Source organism: Dermacentor silvarum, chromosome 2 (assembly GCF_013339745.2).
Source record: "Dermacentor silvarum isolate Dsil-2018 chromosome 2, BIME_Dsil_1.4, whole genome shotgun sequence".
NCBI classification, from domain to species: domain Eukaryota; kingdom Metazoa; phylum Arthropoda; class Arachnida; order Ixodida; family Ixodidae; genus Dermacentor; species Dermacentor silvarum.
Genome location: NC_051155.1, coordinates 36,186,651 through 36,205,066, shown reverse-complemented (window position 1 = coordinate 36,205,066; position 18,416 = coordinate 36,186,651). Strand labels below are relative to the sequence as shown.

At 44.8% G+C, this 18,416-nt stretch overlaps 1 long non-coding RNA gene across 1 annotated transcript in view; it reads right to left on the bottom strand.

The window, feature by feature from the left end:
• LOC125943621 (uncharacterized) overlaps positions 1 to 17,853 on the bottom strand; it is a 44,742-nt gene extending 26,889 nt beyond the window's left edge. The window contains exons 1-2 of the long non-coding RNA XR_007465801.1: positions 17,772 to 17,853; positions 6,003 to 6,089 (exon numbers count right to left, since the gene is read on the bottom strand). This is a non-coding gene — a long non-coding RNA (uncharacterized LOC125943621). The remainder of the gene's footprint in view (positions 1 to 6,002; positions 6,090 to 17,771) is intronic.
• Between the last annotated feature and the right edge of the window lie 563 nt (positions 17,854 to 18,416).

Genomic DNA, 18,416 nt, shown 5'->3' with positions numbered 1-18,416 from the left:
TTTTAAAATGAAGATTACGTCCACCTGCTTCCCTTTATTTAAAGCCTCTGCAAAGTCATGTATAATGCTAACTAATTGAGTAGTGGTAGAATATCCCCGCCGAAAACCATGTTGAGCGTTTGTCAATATGATATGCTCAACAAAAAAATTGGCTATGTGTTTATGTACTATATGTTCTAGAATTTTGCAAGCTGTTGATGTTAAGGATATCGGATGGTAATTTGTAATACATTTTTTATCTCCAGATTTATGAATGAGCATTATTCGGATTGTTCTCTAGTCGTCCGGTATGACACCCTCCCTCAATGACCTCAGTGGTCTCTAACTATTTTCTTCAAAATTGCCATTTCCTTTGGAATCAAGGGGCATTCCGTTGAGGATGCATCATGAGGGCCGCTGCAGTTTGTGCACTTCAGCACACTCACGTCGAACGTGTTAGTGGTGTGAAGCCCGTGCATCGAGAACACACGGTAGTGTTTTTGCACACACTACTCACATAACCGAATTCATGCATTTCCAGCACTGCAGCGGTTTTGGTAGAAAGGGGCAAAGTGCGTGTCGGAAGTGGTCCACCTTTAGATGTGTTCGGAGGTATTCGCCCTTAAATATGATTTACGCACCATGACGTGCCGAGATAAAACGCGTTTCCAATGACGGTGTTTTCTGTAGCTGGCTTGATTAAGATCGACGTATCGGTGTTGGCATTGGCCTCGTCGATATCCTAAATTACGTGCTACTGACTTCTTTGCCCAGCGGATTATGAGGGCGGTACTTTCATCCCGTCAAGTTCCGTGACCAATAGTCTGATGTCCCGGATTTCATTCGGAACCAGTGCCTCTAGATGTGAAGACACTGCTTGCCTGTTGAGGCATCTCAGGTTGTCTGTGGCGAGAACTGGCGTGAAAAGGATAGTGAGTACCTCGGTATTTCGCGAGGACATCATGTTGGCCGCACTCGAATTTGATGATGTGCTGACAAACCTTCCCTTTGCTTAACGGCTCCGCACCAGCTCGAAGGTGTCACAAGATTCTTCCCTGCTGACATATTATTGCATGGTGTCGTTGCTCTCATTCTTGCTCTCAGTGCCGTTTCGCCTCCTGGAGGCAGAGGTCGCGGGCACACCGAGTCTGGCGGACACGCGTTAGAGTACATCTCCATCACATCTAAGCAGGAAACAGCAGTTCACCGGCAAAGTTCAAGAATATTCGCAAAAAAGCATAGAACTCAAAGACTCGGCGTTCTGCCTGAAAGACATTTCGTCTTCTTCCAGTGTTGCTTTTAAATGTGTTTTCTAAGTGCCAGTCTAAAGGTAGCAGCTGTTCAACAATCCCATTTTGTACGTTGGTATTCTTATACTAAAGTTACATTTGTTAATAAAAATGTGAAATGTAAAGTGGTAAACTGCCTCATGTCTTTTCGCAATCAGTACATCAGTGGAAGAAGTTAAGATGTATGGCTTTGCTTCCTTAAGCGTGTTTTCGTATCTTATCTGAGTTCGTGAAGTTCAATATATGGCGTCACAGAGAATGGTATACGTCATATGAGTCCTGTGCACAGGCTAACACCCCCCCCCCCCCCGACAATTAAAGCTTTACAGTTTGTTTAATTCAGCGACTGGTAGCAGCACTGCCATTAGATTAGTAAGTGTACAACGCAGGCCATCGGGAACGTCAGCACATTTTAGTTCTATTTTTAGTTTTATGGTGGAATTCTGCTGAAGTCGACAGCAATAATATGTAAGTAATGGTCGCGAATGCAGTAGCCCGACTGGCACCCATGCACAAAGCATTTCATATTGACTTCTACCTAGATTAGGTTATCGTCTGCAACCACCACCACAGCATAATATGGCTCTACGGCTAAGTTCAAATAGCGCGCTGTTTTTGCTTTTATCTCTAGTAGTATGGACATCTGCCGCGGAGAAGTTTGCTTTAGAGAAAGAAGACTAAGTTTAGGCAGCGTACCCCACGTTGCCTCCCCGAATGCGCGTGAATACGAAACCATTGCCATTTCTACCCTCCGACTGTGCGATCAGCTGTCGGAAGTGCAACTATGTGTTCGATAACAAATGGTGCTTCATTGAGGCTGCAAAATGTGAAATGGTAGAGGGAAGACGAGTGTAGTAGTTGCTGCAAATGTGTTGAATGGCATATTAAGGATTAGAATTATTCTGTGGTACCAAGTCCATGGACCTCTGCTACATAAGGACTGCCTGTGTTCACGGCCATTCGCGATACTCGGCTTTCCTTGAGGATACAAAAAATCACTCTTCCGCTAGCGTTGTATCACTAACCTCGAAATAAAGGACTTCAACCCCGTAACGTCGGCATGCAGTACACTCCCTTCTGTAACGCCTTCGGGTCTTGAAGGTATTGAAATAAATAAATACGTACATACAGCTCGTTACGTACATACCGTACATTGACAAAAGGAATAGCACCGCTTCCTGCCATACTAAGTTTCTCGCACGTTATCTACATATCTCCACCCCAACTCATATGCAAACTTATGCCCACTATATCGCCCATGTATGAGGAATAAGTGAATGGGTGCACATTTGAATCAATGCATCAAAGCTTGGTTTACGGTGACTACACCGACTACACGCAAGTGTTTCTAAGCTGAACCATTTCGTGACGGTCCATAGAGTAAGTGAATGACTAGCGATGATACGTCTTTACTAAAAGCTATTACAGAATACACAGCATCTACATTCCAAGCCCTGTGCTCAGCAAGAACAAATCTATCGCAACTGAACACATCGGCGAGTGATTCGAAAGAAAATAAACGATAACATAGTGCCAGCACAGAGGAACCTTACAGAGTCAGAAACATGACAAGCATCTGCTTCAAACTATTTGCCAAGAAAAAAACGAACGGCAAAACATACTCATTCTGATTCAGTTCATAAGCGGAATGCCTGGACAAGCTTGGAATACATTCTTAGCCCGACATTTAGTAAAACACCGTATACCTTGCTCGCGCTCTTTGGACAAAACGTAATAAGCACCGAAATCACTTACATTTCCTCTGAAGTTGTGGCTCTAGAGGAGGCTTTCGCTCGGTGCCCAACTCCTGCGCGGCCTTTTCAAATACACGTGATACGCAGAAATGCTTTTCTGAGAAAACTCCTGGGCCAATGATAATGAAATATCTTGCATTTGAGAGAGAAAGTTAAGTTATAGTGACTGCTGGAAGGGTAATTTCGATTTAGAGCCTGAATATTTTAAAAAGAATTTTCCAAAATCCGAAAGTTCGAAAAAAATAGAAGGGCAAGTTTACAAATTAATAGCTTCGCATCAAGAACAGATAGCGCGGTTCTATAAGCAGCATCCCTTAGATGATTCACAGTGGACAAATTAGATATGCCAATTGATATCTTACGTGAAGTCGTTACGTTGTGTACAATGGTACTGCAAAAGCTGTATTTCCACATTACTAAATTTCTTGCTATGAATGTGTAACATATTAACCTTGCTTTCGGCTGCACTACTAGATGCAATTCACAGAATTGTGATTTCGTTTTTCACTGCTATGTTACAGAGTTGTAAACTTGATAGTTTAGTTTTCGGAAAACTCGCGATTTTTGCGAATTTTTAATAAAAAATGCACGACCTAAATCAATACTGTGAAACCAACAGTCACTATATTTTAAGTTTTTCTTCTAAATGCAAGAACCCTCGTCAAATATGGTACAGTGATTGCCGCGAAAACAAATTCTCCTTTCACATGTATTTAGATCAGAACACCCGAGCTAAAGCTTTCTCTTAAGCTTCGTGTCGTCCACCCAATCACCGTCTACGATATCCGCCGAAACAGGGGTTTTCTCAGCAGCACGGGGTGTCATGCACTTCAATTGAAACATGGTGGCAACGGGAGCAGCTGAGGCAAACAATGGACGCGTCACCACGTGATCAACCATGGCGGCGCGCGCGAAGTCGCCGTGAAAAGTTTAACAGCGATAAACCTTCGGCGACACAATAAAACGCGCCGCAGTGATATACCGCTTCGACCGGCGACAACTACGAAAGCTCGCCATCCAGCCACTTATTTTGAGAGCTGAATAGGTCCTTGGCAAGTGCGATTCTCGGCTTGACCACCGCATTGCATGAATACTTGGCGCCACCAGCTATGGGAGCAAGAAATGGAGGAGGACTACTTTGGAAGGCTAGGAAGAAGAAAGGAGAAAGGAGGTGAGCGGAGGCAGAGAGCTCGGTGGAATACTGGCCGCTTTTTATCGCTGGCACATTAGTTGACCGCGCCAAATGAACTGCAAAATTGGCGAGTCGGCGCTCCTGTTTTTACTCCGCGCTTTTTTCGCCTGTTTCACTCCTGTGTTTACTCCGTGGTTGGTCCGCCACTTGCCTTGGTGAGAAACACACAAACAAATTAGTAGAGTGCTATACGGAGTAAGCATAGTAGCTTTATCGGCCGTATAAACTTGTGCACATTTGCTTACTAACTCAATTAACAAGCATGGTATCAACACGCACAAGCAAACATGAATAGATCACACTCGATGACCACACACAACCGCTGTCAAAACGCTGGCATGAGCAAGCGCGACAGCAGCAGCGAGCGAAGGTTCGTGTGGTCTAACGCTTCAACGGAAACTGAGCGGCGAAAGCACAGCGCATACAAAGGTAGAAGCCGTGTTGCAGATCGCTTTCAGGATACGGTGCGCGCGACCGCTCACCGCCGCGCAAAGTACAAGTACGCAAGTATGGTCTTACAAGGACGCAGTTGCTCGCAGAGCAGAAGCCGCACGCCCTCCCACCCGTGCTGCCTTCCCGCTTACCCCCTTTCCCTTACGAGATTCCAGTTCCCCTTGCGCCCGGTCGCAAGATACGCGTTTAGTGCCGCAGCTAAACGTCGCCTCCCCTCCCTCCCTCCCATCCCCCACGGCCTTTCACACGACGGCAGACGTCGCGTTTGATCGCCGCCGTGCGTTCGCTCTCCGTGAAAGCACACGTCCCTCGCGCGCTTTTAATACAGCATACGGTGCGCAGCGACGATTTTATCACCCTTGGAGTTTATACGGAACCTCACGACGATGGTGACGCCGACGGCATAAATCAGGCTTGGAGTGTCCATATAATTGAATCAAAAGGAGAAGATTCCTCCGTATCCGAAAGTTTTATTGCGATGGCTAATTATAGGGAGACTCAAGCGGATTTCTGCCGTCGCCGTCGCCTGTGAGGCTCCGTATAAAGTCCAAGCGTGATAAAATAGTCGCCGTGCTCTGTATGCTGTATGTGCGAGTGAAAACCTGCGAGGGTCGTGCGCTTTCACGGAGAGCGAACGCATGGCGCAGAGCAAACGCTGCGTCTTCTGTCGCATGAAAGGCCGTGAGGAGATTGGAGGGAGGAGGGGCGACGTTGCGCTGTGGCACCAACTACGCATCTCGCACGTGAAATAAGCAAAGCCGGAAGGCAGCGCAGAAGAGAGGGGGTGCGGCTTCTAATCTGCCAGCAACTGTGTACTTGCACATTGCGCGGCTGCGAGCGGTCGCGCGCACTTTATCCAGGAAGCGATCTGCGCATGCCTCCTATATTTGTATGCGCTGTGCTTTCGCCGCTCAGTTTCCGTTGAAGCGGTAGACCGCACGAACCTTTGCTCGCTGCTGCCGCCGCACTTGCTCTCACCAGCATTTTGACAGCGGTTGTCTGCGGTAATCGAGTGTGAGTTATTCATGTTTGCATGTGCGCGCTGACACCATGCTTGTAAGTTCAGTTAGTAAGCGAATGTGTCCAAGTTTACGCAGCCGATAAAACTACAATCCTCGCTGCCTATAGCTCTCGACTAATTTGCTACAGCAATTCATGCTTCGCCTTTCGGGCAAAAGTGCAACCTTTTTGTTCAGAATGCAAGGAAGGTATATCACCTGGTTCTGATGTCGCGTGTGTTAAGGCATATTTAATGTATGTCAAATAAAATTGCTCTAAAGATTCATGGCAGTTGTTCGGTGTTTCCTTTGTACACTGTAAAAATGTGGAACTCACCTTCACCAACTGTCCCAATGGATTTGACTACTATTACGGCACAGACTTCTCCAGTGTACACAAATTCGTACGACGCGTGTGGTATCGCTGTAAAGATAAGGAAAGGGACATCAGCAAAAGCTGCATCATATATACCACGCGTTTCTGCAGTGACTATGTTTTTTTAAAACACCTTTGAGCGGTTGCAAAATTTTACTCCTTTACCTGGTCCACTCGAAAATCGAAATGCACAATCGTATAATAAAACGTTCACCAATTAGGTATTTAACTGATTATCTTTGCGGCACATATTGCAATTTAATAATTGTAGCCGGTGAGACTGCAAGGTATATCTAACTTGCAAAAAATATCGTAGATGAATTCACTTTCTAGATATGGGATAGGAACTTGCGGCAGAGGATGCACTGTGCTTGCACGCACTTTTTCAACGAAACGCCGCCTTATGCACTGAAGCCCAAAGTTAACTGGACCGCCAACAGATTCCAGTATTTCTTCGAAATGTTTGGGAATTATTATTTTGAACTGGTCTCATTCTAAGAATTCGTTCTAATCACATCTTTATTGCGAACTCCATGGCTACAACGTCTGAATTGAAATATTGTGGCACAAGTGTAAGCAACAACGAAATATACATTTGCAGATTATATACAAGAGAATATTCATAAGAGAAGTTCATAACAACATAGCGGGCAACATTGATGAATTCTACTGCATTAGTGAGAGGGTAGCAGTCGTCGTAATAAAGCTGAATAGGATGTGCAAAATGAAGGTAGTGCAAGCCTACGCCCCAACTTCCAGTCACGATGATGAAGAAATAGAACAGTTTTATGAAGATGTCGAATTAGCAGCAATGAGAAAGGTGCAAACTCAGTATACTGTAGTCATGGGCTATAACAATGCAAAAGTGGGCAAAAAGCAGGTTGGTGAGCAAGCAATTGGCAACTACGGCATCGATTCTAGGAATGCAAGAGGAGAGATATTGGTAGAATTCGCGGAAAAGAATAGGCTCCGAATAATGAATAAATTCTTCAGGAAGCGCAGAAACAGCAATTGGACCTGGAAAAGCCCTAATGGAGAAACCATGAATGAAATAGATTTCATACTCTCTGCCGATCCAAGCATAGTGGAGAATGTAGAAGTGTTAGGTAAGGTAAAGTGCAGTGACCATAGGTTAGTGAGGCCTAGGATTTCTCTCAATTTGAAGAGAGAAAGAGTGAAATTAGTCAAGAGGAAACAGGCCTACCTAGACGCAGTAAGGGTGAAAGCAGACCTATTCATGCTGGTGCTCGCAAACATATATGCAGCTTTAGAACAGGAAGATGAAGATAACATAGAGGCAATGAATGAAACCGTAACTAGGCTGATCTCCGAAGTAGCAATTGAAGTGGGAGGTAAGGCACCAAGGCAACCAGTAGGGAAGCTCTCCCAAGAAGCAAAGAACCTAATAAAGAAACGTCAAAACATGAAAGTGTCGAATTCAAGAGATCAGATAGAATTCGCTGAAATGTCGAGACTGATCAACAAGAAGAGAGTAAGCGATATTCGAAATTATAACGTGGGAAAGATTGAGGAAGCCGTAAAATATGGACGCAGCATGAAATCAGCAAGAAGAAAGCTTGGCATAGGATAAGGCAAGATGTATGCACTGAAAGATAAGCATGGTAATATCATCACCAATTTAGATGACATAGGTAAAAGCAGCGGAAGAATTCTATACTGAACTAGTACAGTTCACAAAACAGCCAAGCTACTTCCTTTCGCAATAGTGATGAACCGGATACAGAAGCTCCTTCTATAACTAGCGATGAAGTTAGAAGGGCCTTGAAAGACATGACCAGGGAAAAAGCGGCTGGAGCAGAAAGAATAACAGTAGATTCAATCAAAGATGGAGGAGATATCATGCTTGAAAAGCTTGCGGCCCTTTATACGCAATGCCTCGCAACTTCAAGTGTACCAGAGAGCAGGAGGAACGCCAACATTATACTTATCCATAAGAAGGGAGACGTTAAAGAATTGAAGAATTACAGACCCATTAGCTTGCTTTCAGTATTATATAAAAAATTCACCAAGTTAATTTCCAATATAATCAGGGCAACACTTGACTTTTGCCAACCAAGAGAACAGGCTGGCTTCAGGAAGGGATATTCTGCCATGGAACGTATCTATGTCATCAATCAGGTAATTGAGAAATCGGTAATCAATCGGTAATCGAGAAAAAGAGAAGGATCGCCAGTCAGCCTCTAGAGTCTGTAAAGGAGTAAGTTTATCAAGGTCAAATACTCACAGGGGACCCTTATCATGAGAAAGAAATTTACAGAAGAATAAAGTTGGGTTCGAGTGCATACGGCAGGCACTGCCAAATCCTGACTGGGAGCTTACGCCTGTCGTTGAAAAGAAAAGTGTACAGTCATTGAATTCTACCAGTGCTAACATAAGGGGCAGAAACTTAGAGGTTAACAAAGAAGCTCGAGAACAAGTTAAGGACCGCACAAAGAGCGATGCAACGAAAAATATTAGGAGTAACGTTAAGAGATACGAAGAGAGCGGTGTCGATCCGGAGAACAAACGGGGATGGACGATATTCTAGTTGACATTAAGCGGAAGAAACGGAGCTGGGCAGGCCATGTAATGCGTAGGATGGATAACCGATGGCCCGTTAGGGTTACAGAATGGATACCAAGAGAAGGGAAGCGCAGTCGGTGATGGCAGAAAACCAGGTGGGATGATGAAGTTAGGAAATTCGCAGGCGCAAGTTGGAATACGCTAGCGCAAGACAGGGGTAATTGGAGATCGCAGGGAGAGGCCTTCGTCCTGCAGTGGACATAAATATAGGCTGATGATGATGATGATGATGATGATACAAGAGAATGGTACAGCGGCTAAGTCCCTAACCTCGTCGTCTTGAGCTCAAAACTCGTCATCTGCTTCATTCACATTGTGTTCAGCTATGTAACAATATGTGCCACAGGGCAATTAGTTGAAGCCTAATTCGGTAATTTATCCTAATTAGTAAGAGATGTCGCAGATGGTTCAGGTTACCGGTGGGGTATTTAGAACCTACATTGATGAGATACTGAAGTTGTGCCAGTCAGTCGACATCCCCATTGGGGAAGAAGAAAAAGTGTGCCACGCTCTGGAGCCATGTTTTGAGGGAACAACTACAACAAGGTATCGCCACGGACGTTTCACTTAGTCTGGAGTACGTACCTGGAGTGATTAAGCCCGGTCGAGTCTTCTAGACTATGAAAACTCTTCACATTATATCGAATTTCGGTCGACTTGCGAACGTCACCATGGTCGCTGCCGTCCACGTGAGCAAAGGTTCGTTTCCTTGCGACCTTTCGTTAACCACCTGTTCAGTCGTGCGCGATGACCTACGGCCGCATGTTGCAGCCTTTCCCGTACAAAGCGTATACAGGACGTGTGAACCAGTATCTACAACTTCCAATGGCAGGTCGATGATCACGATGATCCTAACTGGGCACCGCGGCTCAGGTCCTGCAGTTCACGCGGTTGCTTCATATGTCGAGAAACCTTATGCGCCCGCGGCAGTTACTTTCGCCGACCGGCCTTGTTTAGTTCAGCAGTGGAAAGATTGCTTCGACTACTCACAAAACGACGCAGATTTCCCGCGTACTTGATTATTGTTTTACGGTGATCGTAGTTCACCGGCTAACAAAGTTAAATGTTATCACTCAGTGCAATACATGCCGCTTCTTCTTGTAGCGGAACTTTCTCCAATGTAGTCGCCGATTATATTTGTTGTCTGTTATCCTTGTGTCATCAAATTCAATGCTCCACGGCAATAGTGTTGTACGTTCTAGAACGCGCTCAAGTACTAGTGAATACTTTGGAATGCATGACGAGTCATGTATAGGCTGAAAATTTTAAAGTTTTATGGAATTTTTAAAATCACCTGTTATACATAATGTAATTCTAGTCATTGAGCTAGATTTTACAGAGAGGCGGACATTGCTTGCAAGAAAAATATAAGCACATATCAACTAATTAAAAAAGTTAACTAATTAACTGCTTAAACAATTACTATACGGCAGATATTTCAATTTACCAGTTGTACCTGGTGAGCTTACCAAGCATATCCACTTCGAATGAATATCGAAATGACATCAGTTTGGAGATATGAGTCATCAAACTGCCGTAAAAATGCGCGGTTGTGCCGCTTACTTTTTTACAAAAACGCTATCTTATGCATTGAAGCACGAAAGTAACGGGAACACCCATCTATTTTTTCCCACACTTTGGGAAATAATATCTCCAAACTTTTGTCATCCTGGAAATTAATTTCAAGTGGATGCGACTTGGAATGTCACCGGCTAGAATGCGTAAATTTCAATATGTTCCGTTAAGTAATATTAGGGCACGTATTCTTATAATTCTCCCGTTATAAGAAGTTTATTAGTGAAGTTTTAATAAGCTGACTCTGTGTTTCGGTTTCTCGGTGTACTAATGTCTGCCGCTTCGAATAATCTAACTCAACAATAATAATTATGCTTTTTACCACAGGCAATTTTTTTTTATTCCGTGAAACTTACCATGTACAAATAGGCGGCGCGTCCGACACGCAGTTCAGCGTAACACAAGCGTAGCGCAATAGACGGGGACAAGTTAGAAACACCCGGTGCTGTGTATGTCTTTCAACCTATCCCTGTCTTTTGTGCTTTCCTTGTGTTAAGGTGAATTGCCTACACCCTCAAGCCTATACCCGTAGATCAGATTTCTACGATCTATGCCAATGGCTCGCGTATGTTGATGTTCTTGAGTGTTACTTGCTTTTCTGGGCACAAGTTCACGCTATATATATTTAGTTTTCATTACTCACACTTGTGACATTGTTTGCTCCCACACTGTCACTACACCATGACAAAATTTAATTATGTCTTACAAATAAACCATTCGCATGCTACGCTCCCCTTACATGTCTGTGTTCTGTGCTGCTATCGCTATTGATTCTACTACCGCAAGCTGCCGCGGCGACTGCAGCTTGACTGTAGCATGTGAAGCAGGTAATGCGATAGCTACACTGGGGTACGTAAAAGAAGAACCCGCATAGCAACTGATTTGAGCTGTGACAGTGCTATGGGAAGGCCACATATATTAAGAACTCCGGAAGAGCCGCGTGCATATGATGCGGGGTGAATTTCTCGTATGACGCAAAAGTCGCGCGCGACTGGCGGTGCGAGGCACTTTGCGTGTATTCGTGGCCCTCTTTCGAGCTAAAAAAAACGTTAATGTAGCACGCATTCAGCAACAGAAAGCTATATCACGAGTTTTTCATGTTGCTATACAAGTTTATGATTGCCAATTTTAATCTCATTATAATATCTGAGAAGTTTGTTACTCAATTATGACTAATTATGAAATAAGCGGAATACAAAAAAAACATTCTGAATATCTCCAAGCAACGGCAAACAGCATTACTTCGTTCTGTCCAGCCACGTGGCATTTGCATATTTTTAAAGTTTGGTGCATTATAGTTGGGACACCCTGTATATTGCAACCTGTGACGTGTATCTGCATACTTTTTAAGTGTGTTTACTGCACACTAAAAGCCACTACCCAGCAAGCAATAGGGCATGCGCAGGAAAATGAGGGCAGATTAAGGAAGCCAGTTAAAATAAAATACTGCAACACATCTAAAATACAACAGTCTATAATAAATACTTCACAGTTCAAGGTCACGGAAAGGTATTGATTGGGACGAGACGGTATCGAAAAATAAAATTGAGTTGACTTTATGAGAGACACAGCTGCGTGGGTGCGTGAAACGTCTTGCGCGTGTTTCGGATGGTGTGTGGACACTTGCGTACATAAATTACGTTACGAAATACAAAAGTTACGCACATATTGACGCATTACTAACCGCACAAGCTTATTTTATGTTACAGCTAGTCCGCTTCTTAAGGTTAAAGTTGCAAACGTGCTCACTGCCTATTTGTAGTAGTAGGTCCGCTTTTTTTGCAAATGGTCGTTGGGTATTAGGGCACAGCAGTGATCCTCTACTGGTGTCATGCGCCTTTCGATCCCGCTGCACTCAAACATTGTTGGAGCTCCTGCTTTTGCCTCAATCATCTGCGATTGCGCTTTCTATGACGAAGGTCAAGTTCTGTCATTATGAAAGGGGTTGGACATTCCTCTGTCTCGCTTCCCGAGTCTCCTCAAGCCATTTCTGGAGACTACGTATCAAATAAGGAAATCTGTAGCCGAGGAAGCGTGAAATTTCTTCGAATATTTGCACACCTCTAGGCCTTATAGTTCCTCATGAGTACAGGTTTGAGCTCGATGAAATATGCCTATTGTGGTCGAGTGAGCTCTCTCAAAACCACTCCCGCTGATGAACAGAACTGCAGCCCGTCTAGACTTGTCTGAATGCCTCATGCGAGGTTATATTTACCTCTGATAGTGTCACGCTTGGCGCAAGAAAGTCGCAATCTGCGCAGGCGACACTTGCATGATCAAGTAACGACTTTTTCCCGCTACGCAGTCATGTGACAGTAAAGCCCGAAGGTAGTACGGTTGAAAACATATAAGCGATATCAGTGTTACATGTTTTCGCTACATGCGGTTTTATCAAGCGACCCCATGTTATAGCGGCTAGAAGGGGCGGTACGTGACAGCATCGCGGCAGGCAATGGGCTGCGCTGGGTGCAACAGCAATTCATAACGACGAGAGGTGGGGCTAGCGCGGCTTCTTATATGGCTGTTTTTGTGTGGAACTGCGGTAGCCGGCGGTTGCAACGCGGAGTGTCCTGTTTTCTCGGCGTCTTCCGCCAGGTTAATGTCTTTCGAACGACTTCGATGCAGCCTCAAGACAGAAGCGGTGGCAAATAGGAGCGACAAAACAAGTTCTATCAAACAGAAAAGATGCAACGAACAGACTTATAAAGTTATACGTGCTGACAAGGCCACATTTCCTTCTGAAAAAGGAAAACGAGGCTAAGAAAGGTAGAAGAGAAAGAATGCGCTACTTGAAGCTTCGTCACGTGACATAATATGCTCCCACTTGGTGCTTTGTTTCTGTATTGTGGTTTTCTTGATCTTTATAAGACCTATGAAACTCAGTTCTTATTCTATTATGTTGTCTAAAATATTTTTTTCCGCGTACAAGAATAATAAGAGTTCGCGCGTCCTGTCCCTAACTGGGTTTGCTTGAAATGTACAAGTCATATGGAGTTGGAAAAGGCTTTCGTGGTTGTGCTTCGAGTGACGCTTACGCCAAGAACAAGGAACATTGGGACAAAATGCTAAAAGGTACTTCACTACACGACCAACTTCGGGCTGTCCAGAAGGCCCGCGAGGCGGCGGGGAGCTTCGGGCTCTCTGTGCCGACGTGGGAAGTGCCCTCTACACCTGGCGCCTAGCCGAGTGTCCTTCAGGACCCCTTCTTAAGGAAATAAAGTTTTACCACCACCACCACCAAGGCTTTCGATAGATTATCACTCCTGTCCCAACTGCATTTCGAAAAGATCTTCGTCGTGCGGCGTTACACCCAAGTTGTGAATAGAGAAGTCAAATTTAGGAGGACAAATAATACAATGAATCATGGTCAGGGGTTAGTACGGTGCCGAAAGAGGGTGAATAGCTCGACGCGAAATGACCACCAGTTGACTTTGCATCCGTGTGCAAATATATCATGAATTTGAATAAATTGGGAGGTCTGTCTCTTGACAGGGTGGAAAGTATACGTTTGCACCGTGCTACTTCTTTTGGCTGTTTTTTTCCTTGACGCTTCATGATCTTTTCATGCACTATTCAAAGTACACACACAAAAAGTAAAAAAAATCTGCTTTGGCTGTTTATTTTCCGTTCCTGAGTAGTACACTAACATTTCATACTTTATATGCTTTACCTATACGCGTCCTAAGCGCAACGTAATCCCACGGCATCTCTTCCACGTTGTGCCTGTATTTACCCATATCCTACAAACATAGGTTCATCTTTCTTGCAGAACGGCGACGACCGCCGGCCTTTACAGTACGCTCGCAAGCACACCGCACGATTCAGCTGACTTGAGATTCGACAACAGCGCCCCTTTCGTGGGCATAATCTACTGCTACGCTACGCGGCGGCCAACACTCCTAGCTTGCCTTTTAGGCACACTATTCCTATGCTCACCGAAGAGACAGACGTTTCACAACAAAAACACCCGAAAAAAATATGCAGAAATTCTGCCGGACATAGGTCTAAGTATGCGGAAGTATACCTCCAAATTTCGAGTGGGCCCAACTCTATCTACACTCAATTTCGCCGCCCCCAAATTTCAACTACACCCACTCTCAAATATTAGCTGGCCCACTTCTACGGTAGGCTTCTCCGTGCATTTTCTATGGAACCCTATTTATCCTTATATGTATGCAAGAATCTCATCATATGGGTATACTCTCTGATCATATTTTGTGTCAGTTCTTCATTATTGGTTATAAAGATACCAAATATCGACACTTGTGATATAACGAATAAATGTCTTAACTTCGCCACAGTGAACTGAGTAGTATAAAAAATGCACGATTTTAAAAAATGGCGCATCTTTGTTTGGATAGAAGGTATTACACTTTTTTCGTGACAGACAAATTTTGCTGGGGTACTCGCCAAAGAATGCTTAGGCATTAAAAAAATATTGCGGGCTGTCTTTCTATAAAAGGGACTTGTGCGCCTTGCGTACAAGTTTAGAAGACCTTCAAAGATGTGTAGCGCGTTTGGCTGCAAAAGCAACGGAGCCAAGTGACACCGTGACTCTCCGTTGAACGAACTCTGTCACAGACACGACACTAATCTGGCTTGGCCTGCTGAAATCAGCTCTGTATACAGATACGTTAGCGCTGCTGAGAAGCTGTGGTGTGTATCCGAACACGTAGCGCATAGACTGATCTCCGAGCAACGAACACTTACGTCAAGCTAAATCTGCACTATTTCAGTAGGCGCTGGTGCAACGCCACGAACGGTGCTTCTCATCACGCCACCGTCCTTCAGCGGAACCCTGAACCGTGCTGGTGCTTTGGATGCTTCGCCATCAGTCAAAACATCCCCCCTTTTTATCTAGGACTTTGCCCTCGTTGCCTTCCCTCAGCATCAATGTCACGAATTGTTTAGCACTACTGCTGACGGTACCACCTGAATCCAAGGTAGCATCCTAGTGAGGCCATCGAAATCAACGTTCCCCATCGAGGGAGCGCACTTGTCTGTTTCTAATTGGATAAATTGTGTTCTAACACATTTTAGTGGAAATTGACGCAAGTGATATATTGGTTGATTGTTTTATTCATTTTATTAACCTAGAAATCCTGTTTAAAAACGGGTAGGACGGACGGAACCCGATTTTGTCAACTATTTTTTGTTATTATTAACTTTTGTTCACGTTCGATCAGAACCAGAAGCTTCAGGCTTAAAATGTGTTATACCCATCACTTCCATCATTGATGGGCATGTTTGCATAGTTCACCGCCCACGTTACACTGGTTGCGCTTGCAAATGATACGCTTGGTACATTTATTAACGCGACAGCGTTAAGGTCCCCGTGTCGCAGAAAATCCGGCGTGGTTGTCGGCGTCGTCCGTGGCGGAAATAATCATCCGAAAGGGGGTCGTGCAGGATATCATTCCGAGCCACCCCGACCGCGCTGGCCTTTCGTTATTGTGCAGGCTTTTCATGAACAAAAATTGAATTTCTCACAGTGAAATCCGTCAAAGAAATGGTAAAGTACAGCTTATGCACAACCTACAGACATGGTAGCGTCGAACTGTTATTTTAAAGTACGAGAAAACATAATTTTGTTACGAGGAAACTCAAACACAAACCTCTTTTGCCAGCATTCTACCATAAAAACACCGGCTCACTCGAGTAGCCTACAAGGTAGATATACCTGGTAGCGAAGCTTCCATAGAAGCCTATACGTTCAAAACTTGGCGGTTCATCGGCGGTTCATGGGGCTTAGCGCCATCTGTGTGAGAACACTTCCGCGGAAGAAAAAATAATGTGACGTCATATCCGTTAAAACAGAAGTGACGTCATTTTGTTCTCAAAGGTGCGAAATTTGTTTTCGGAGGCCTGCCATTACAGGTGTATATTAAAATGCCCCGCCATACGACACTATGGGTGCTCCGAGCTTTCAGCGCGGAAAGCGATGCAGGAAAAGGTCAGCCGTACGGATGTTGAAATCGCACCGCTGCACAGATCATACTTTCTTTGGAGGCCGACGAACGCTTTCGGCGTAGAGTGCTCGTCCTTTCGTCGGACGCCAAGCCCGTTGGCCAGCGCTGTCGCACAAAAACAACTAAATTAACCAATTATCTGGCGGTCGTAACTTACTGCTTTTGACTGAATAGATTAAGAAACAATGAAACTACCCGAGTCACCAAATTTAGGGAACCGTCGGCAAGCAAAACAACACAACATGTGAGGGGGGCGTATTGTAACAGGTGAATTTTACGAGCGCGCCTTTTCTGCACACTTCAAGAGCTGCATTGGATTGCAACTGATAGCGGCTTCAACGCCCGCCTATCGGTGGGCGCTCTTACGGAGGGCGCTGAAAAAATGCATTTATTGATAATGATCCAGCAAAACAGAACTGTCTCTTCTTGTCTCGCCATGCGTATATAAAATTGATTAGAAACTTTATTTTCGTTGAATGAATCTAAATGCGTCTCTCTTTATTTATAAAGCGGTTTTTTCTTTCCCAATGTTTGTTCCCTCGAAACATTGTCGCGCTTCAATCGCTGCTCCCATAACCACCCTTGCTGATGACGGTGACAATTTGTTCTGAACCGCTTTTCGCCCGAAGCTTCGCGACCTATGTGCATCGACCTTGTAGCCTATTTGCGAAAATCTTCTCCAGACGGCAGGATATCATTATTCCGAACCACCCCGACCGCGCAGGCAATTCGTTGTGGTGCAGGCTTTCGGTAAACAAAAATTGAATTTCTCACAGAGAAATGCGTCAAAAAATGGTAAAGTACAACTTATGCACAACCTACAGACATAGTGGCGTCGAACTGTTATTTTAAGTACAGGAAAACATAATTTGGTACGAGGAAACTCAAACACAAAACCCTTTTGCCAGCATCCTACCATAAAAACACCGGCTCACTCGAGTAGCCTATTTGCGAAAATCTTATCCAGATGGCGCTGGCATCTTCGGCAAGTCAAACATGCGTTTTCGACGCGCGCGTCGAGGGCAATAGCAAACAATAATAAATAATGAAAAAAGGTTCTAGGGCCTTCACATTTTAATATAAGACAACTTATATTGCCCCTGGAGAAACATCTTCCCAGGCAATGCATTCTGTTTAAATAGTGAAGCCGACATTAGGGGATCGCTGTAAGCTTCGTCTTTGTAAGCCGGCTTTCCCACGTTCGATGTTGCAGTGAATGAAGCCTGCTTGCTGGGTGTGAACGATGCGATGCGAACGGGTCCCGATAACGCTATCGCGTACTACTCTTAAAGGCGAAGCTTAAGCGTCCTCCAGTTTTTGTTATAAATGCACTACCATGGTGTGTAAAAAGAAAGACGCAGGACCGTGAAAGGAATCTAAAGAAGCAACGTATATAATAAAAATATATAATTTCTCACCGCTATTTAGGGCCCGTGGAACTAAGACTCAGTTAACGTTTTAAAACTGACCCGAGGTGCGCCGCGTATGCCGGTAGAACGTTTGATAAAAAATAAGGTTTGCATTATACTACGCTTAAATAATTTGTTTTTTCTGGGTGACAAGTTTAGCAAGGATCAGAAGAGGAAGAAAATTGGTTTCATACCTGTGTCGAATGTTGTATTCATGACGTTGTACGTTTTTCCATTTCCTTTGGAAAACAAGTATTGTTGGAACAATATCCTGGAATTTCAAATGCCAAAGAAAGCAAGAGATTAAACACCAAACAGTATTTCCCAAGCAGCTCGCGTTCGTCGCCGCAATGTCTACCACGACCAAGTTCCACGCAGTAAGCGACGCCAAGAGCTTCGGACCCTCAGCTTTGTCGCAGCCAGGTGCGTTCGGCGCCACCACGGCCGCCGGCTCTATTCCAACCACAGTGCCACCTGATGAGAAGAGCTGCAGCCCATTATCTACATCGCAGCGAGCCCGCTTCTTGCTGCCGATTCCACCGGATCTACGACTCCTCCCGTGCTGGCCAATGTAAACTCTAAGTCCGCAAATGATACTCCTAATTTTCCTTCGCCCACCGCGTATCAGGCTGACGACTCGTCGGCGGGGATGGATTTCACGGCGTCCCCAGCAAACAGCCATAACACTCCAAGCCCGGAAGCGCTTGGGGCACCGTCGGTACCAACCGTCAAACCTGCCTCTACCGCCCGACCCCGCACCGAGCTCATCTCTGTTGGAATCCAACTTCCCCCGGTACCCTCACTCCCAAGTTGCCTCTATACGACTTGCTCGCCGCCCT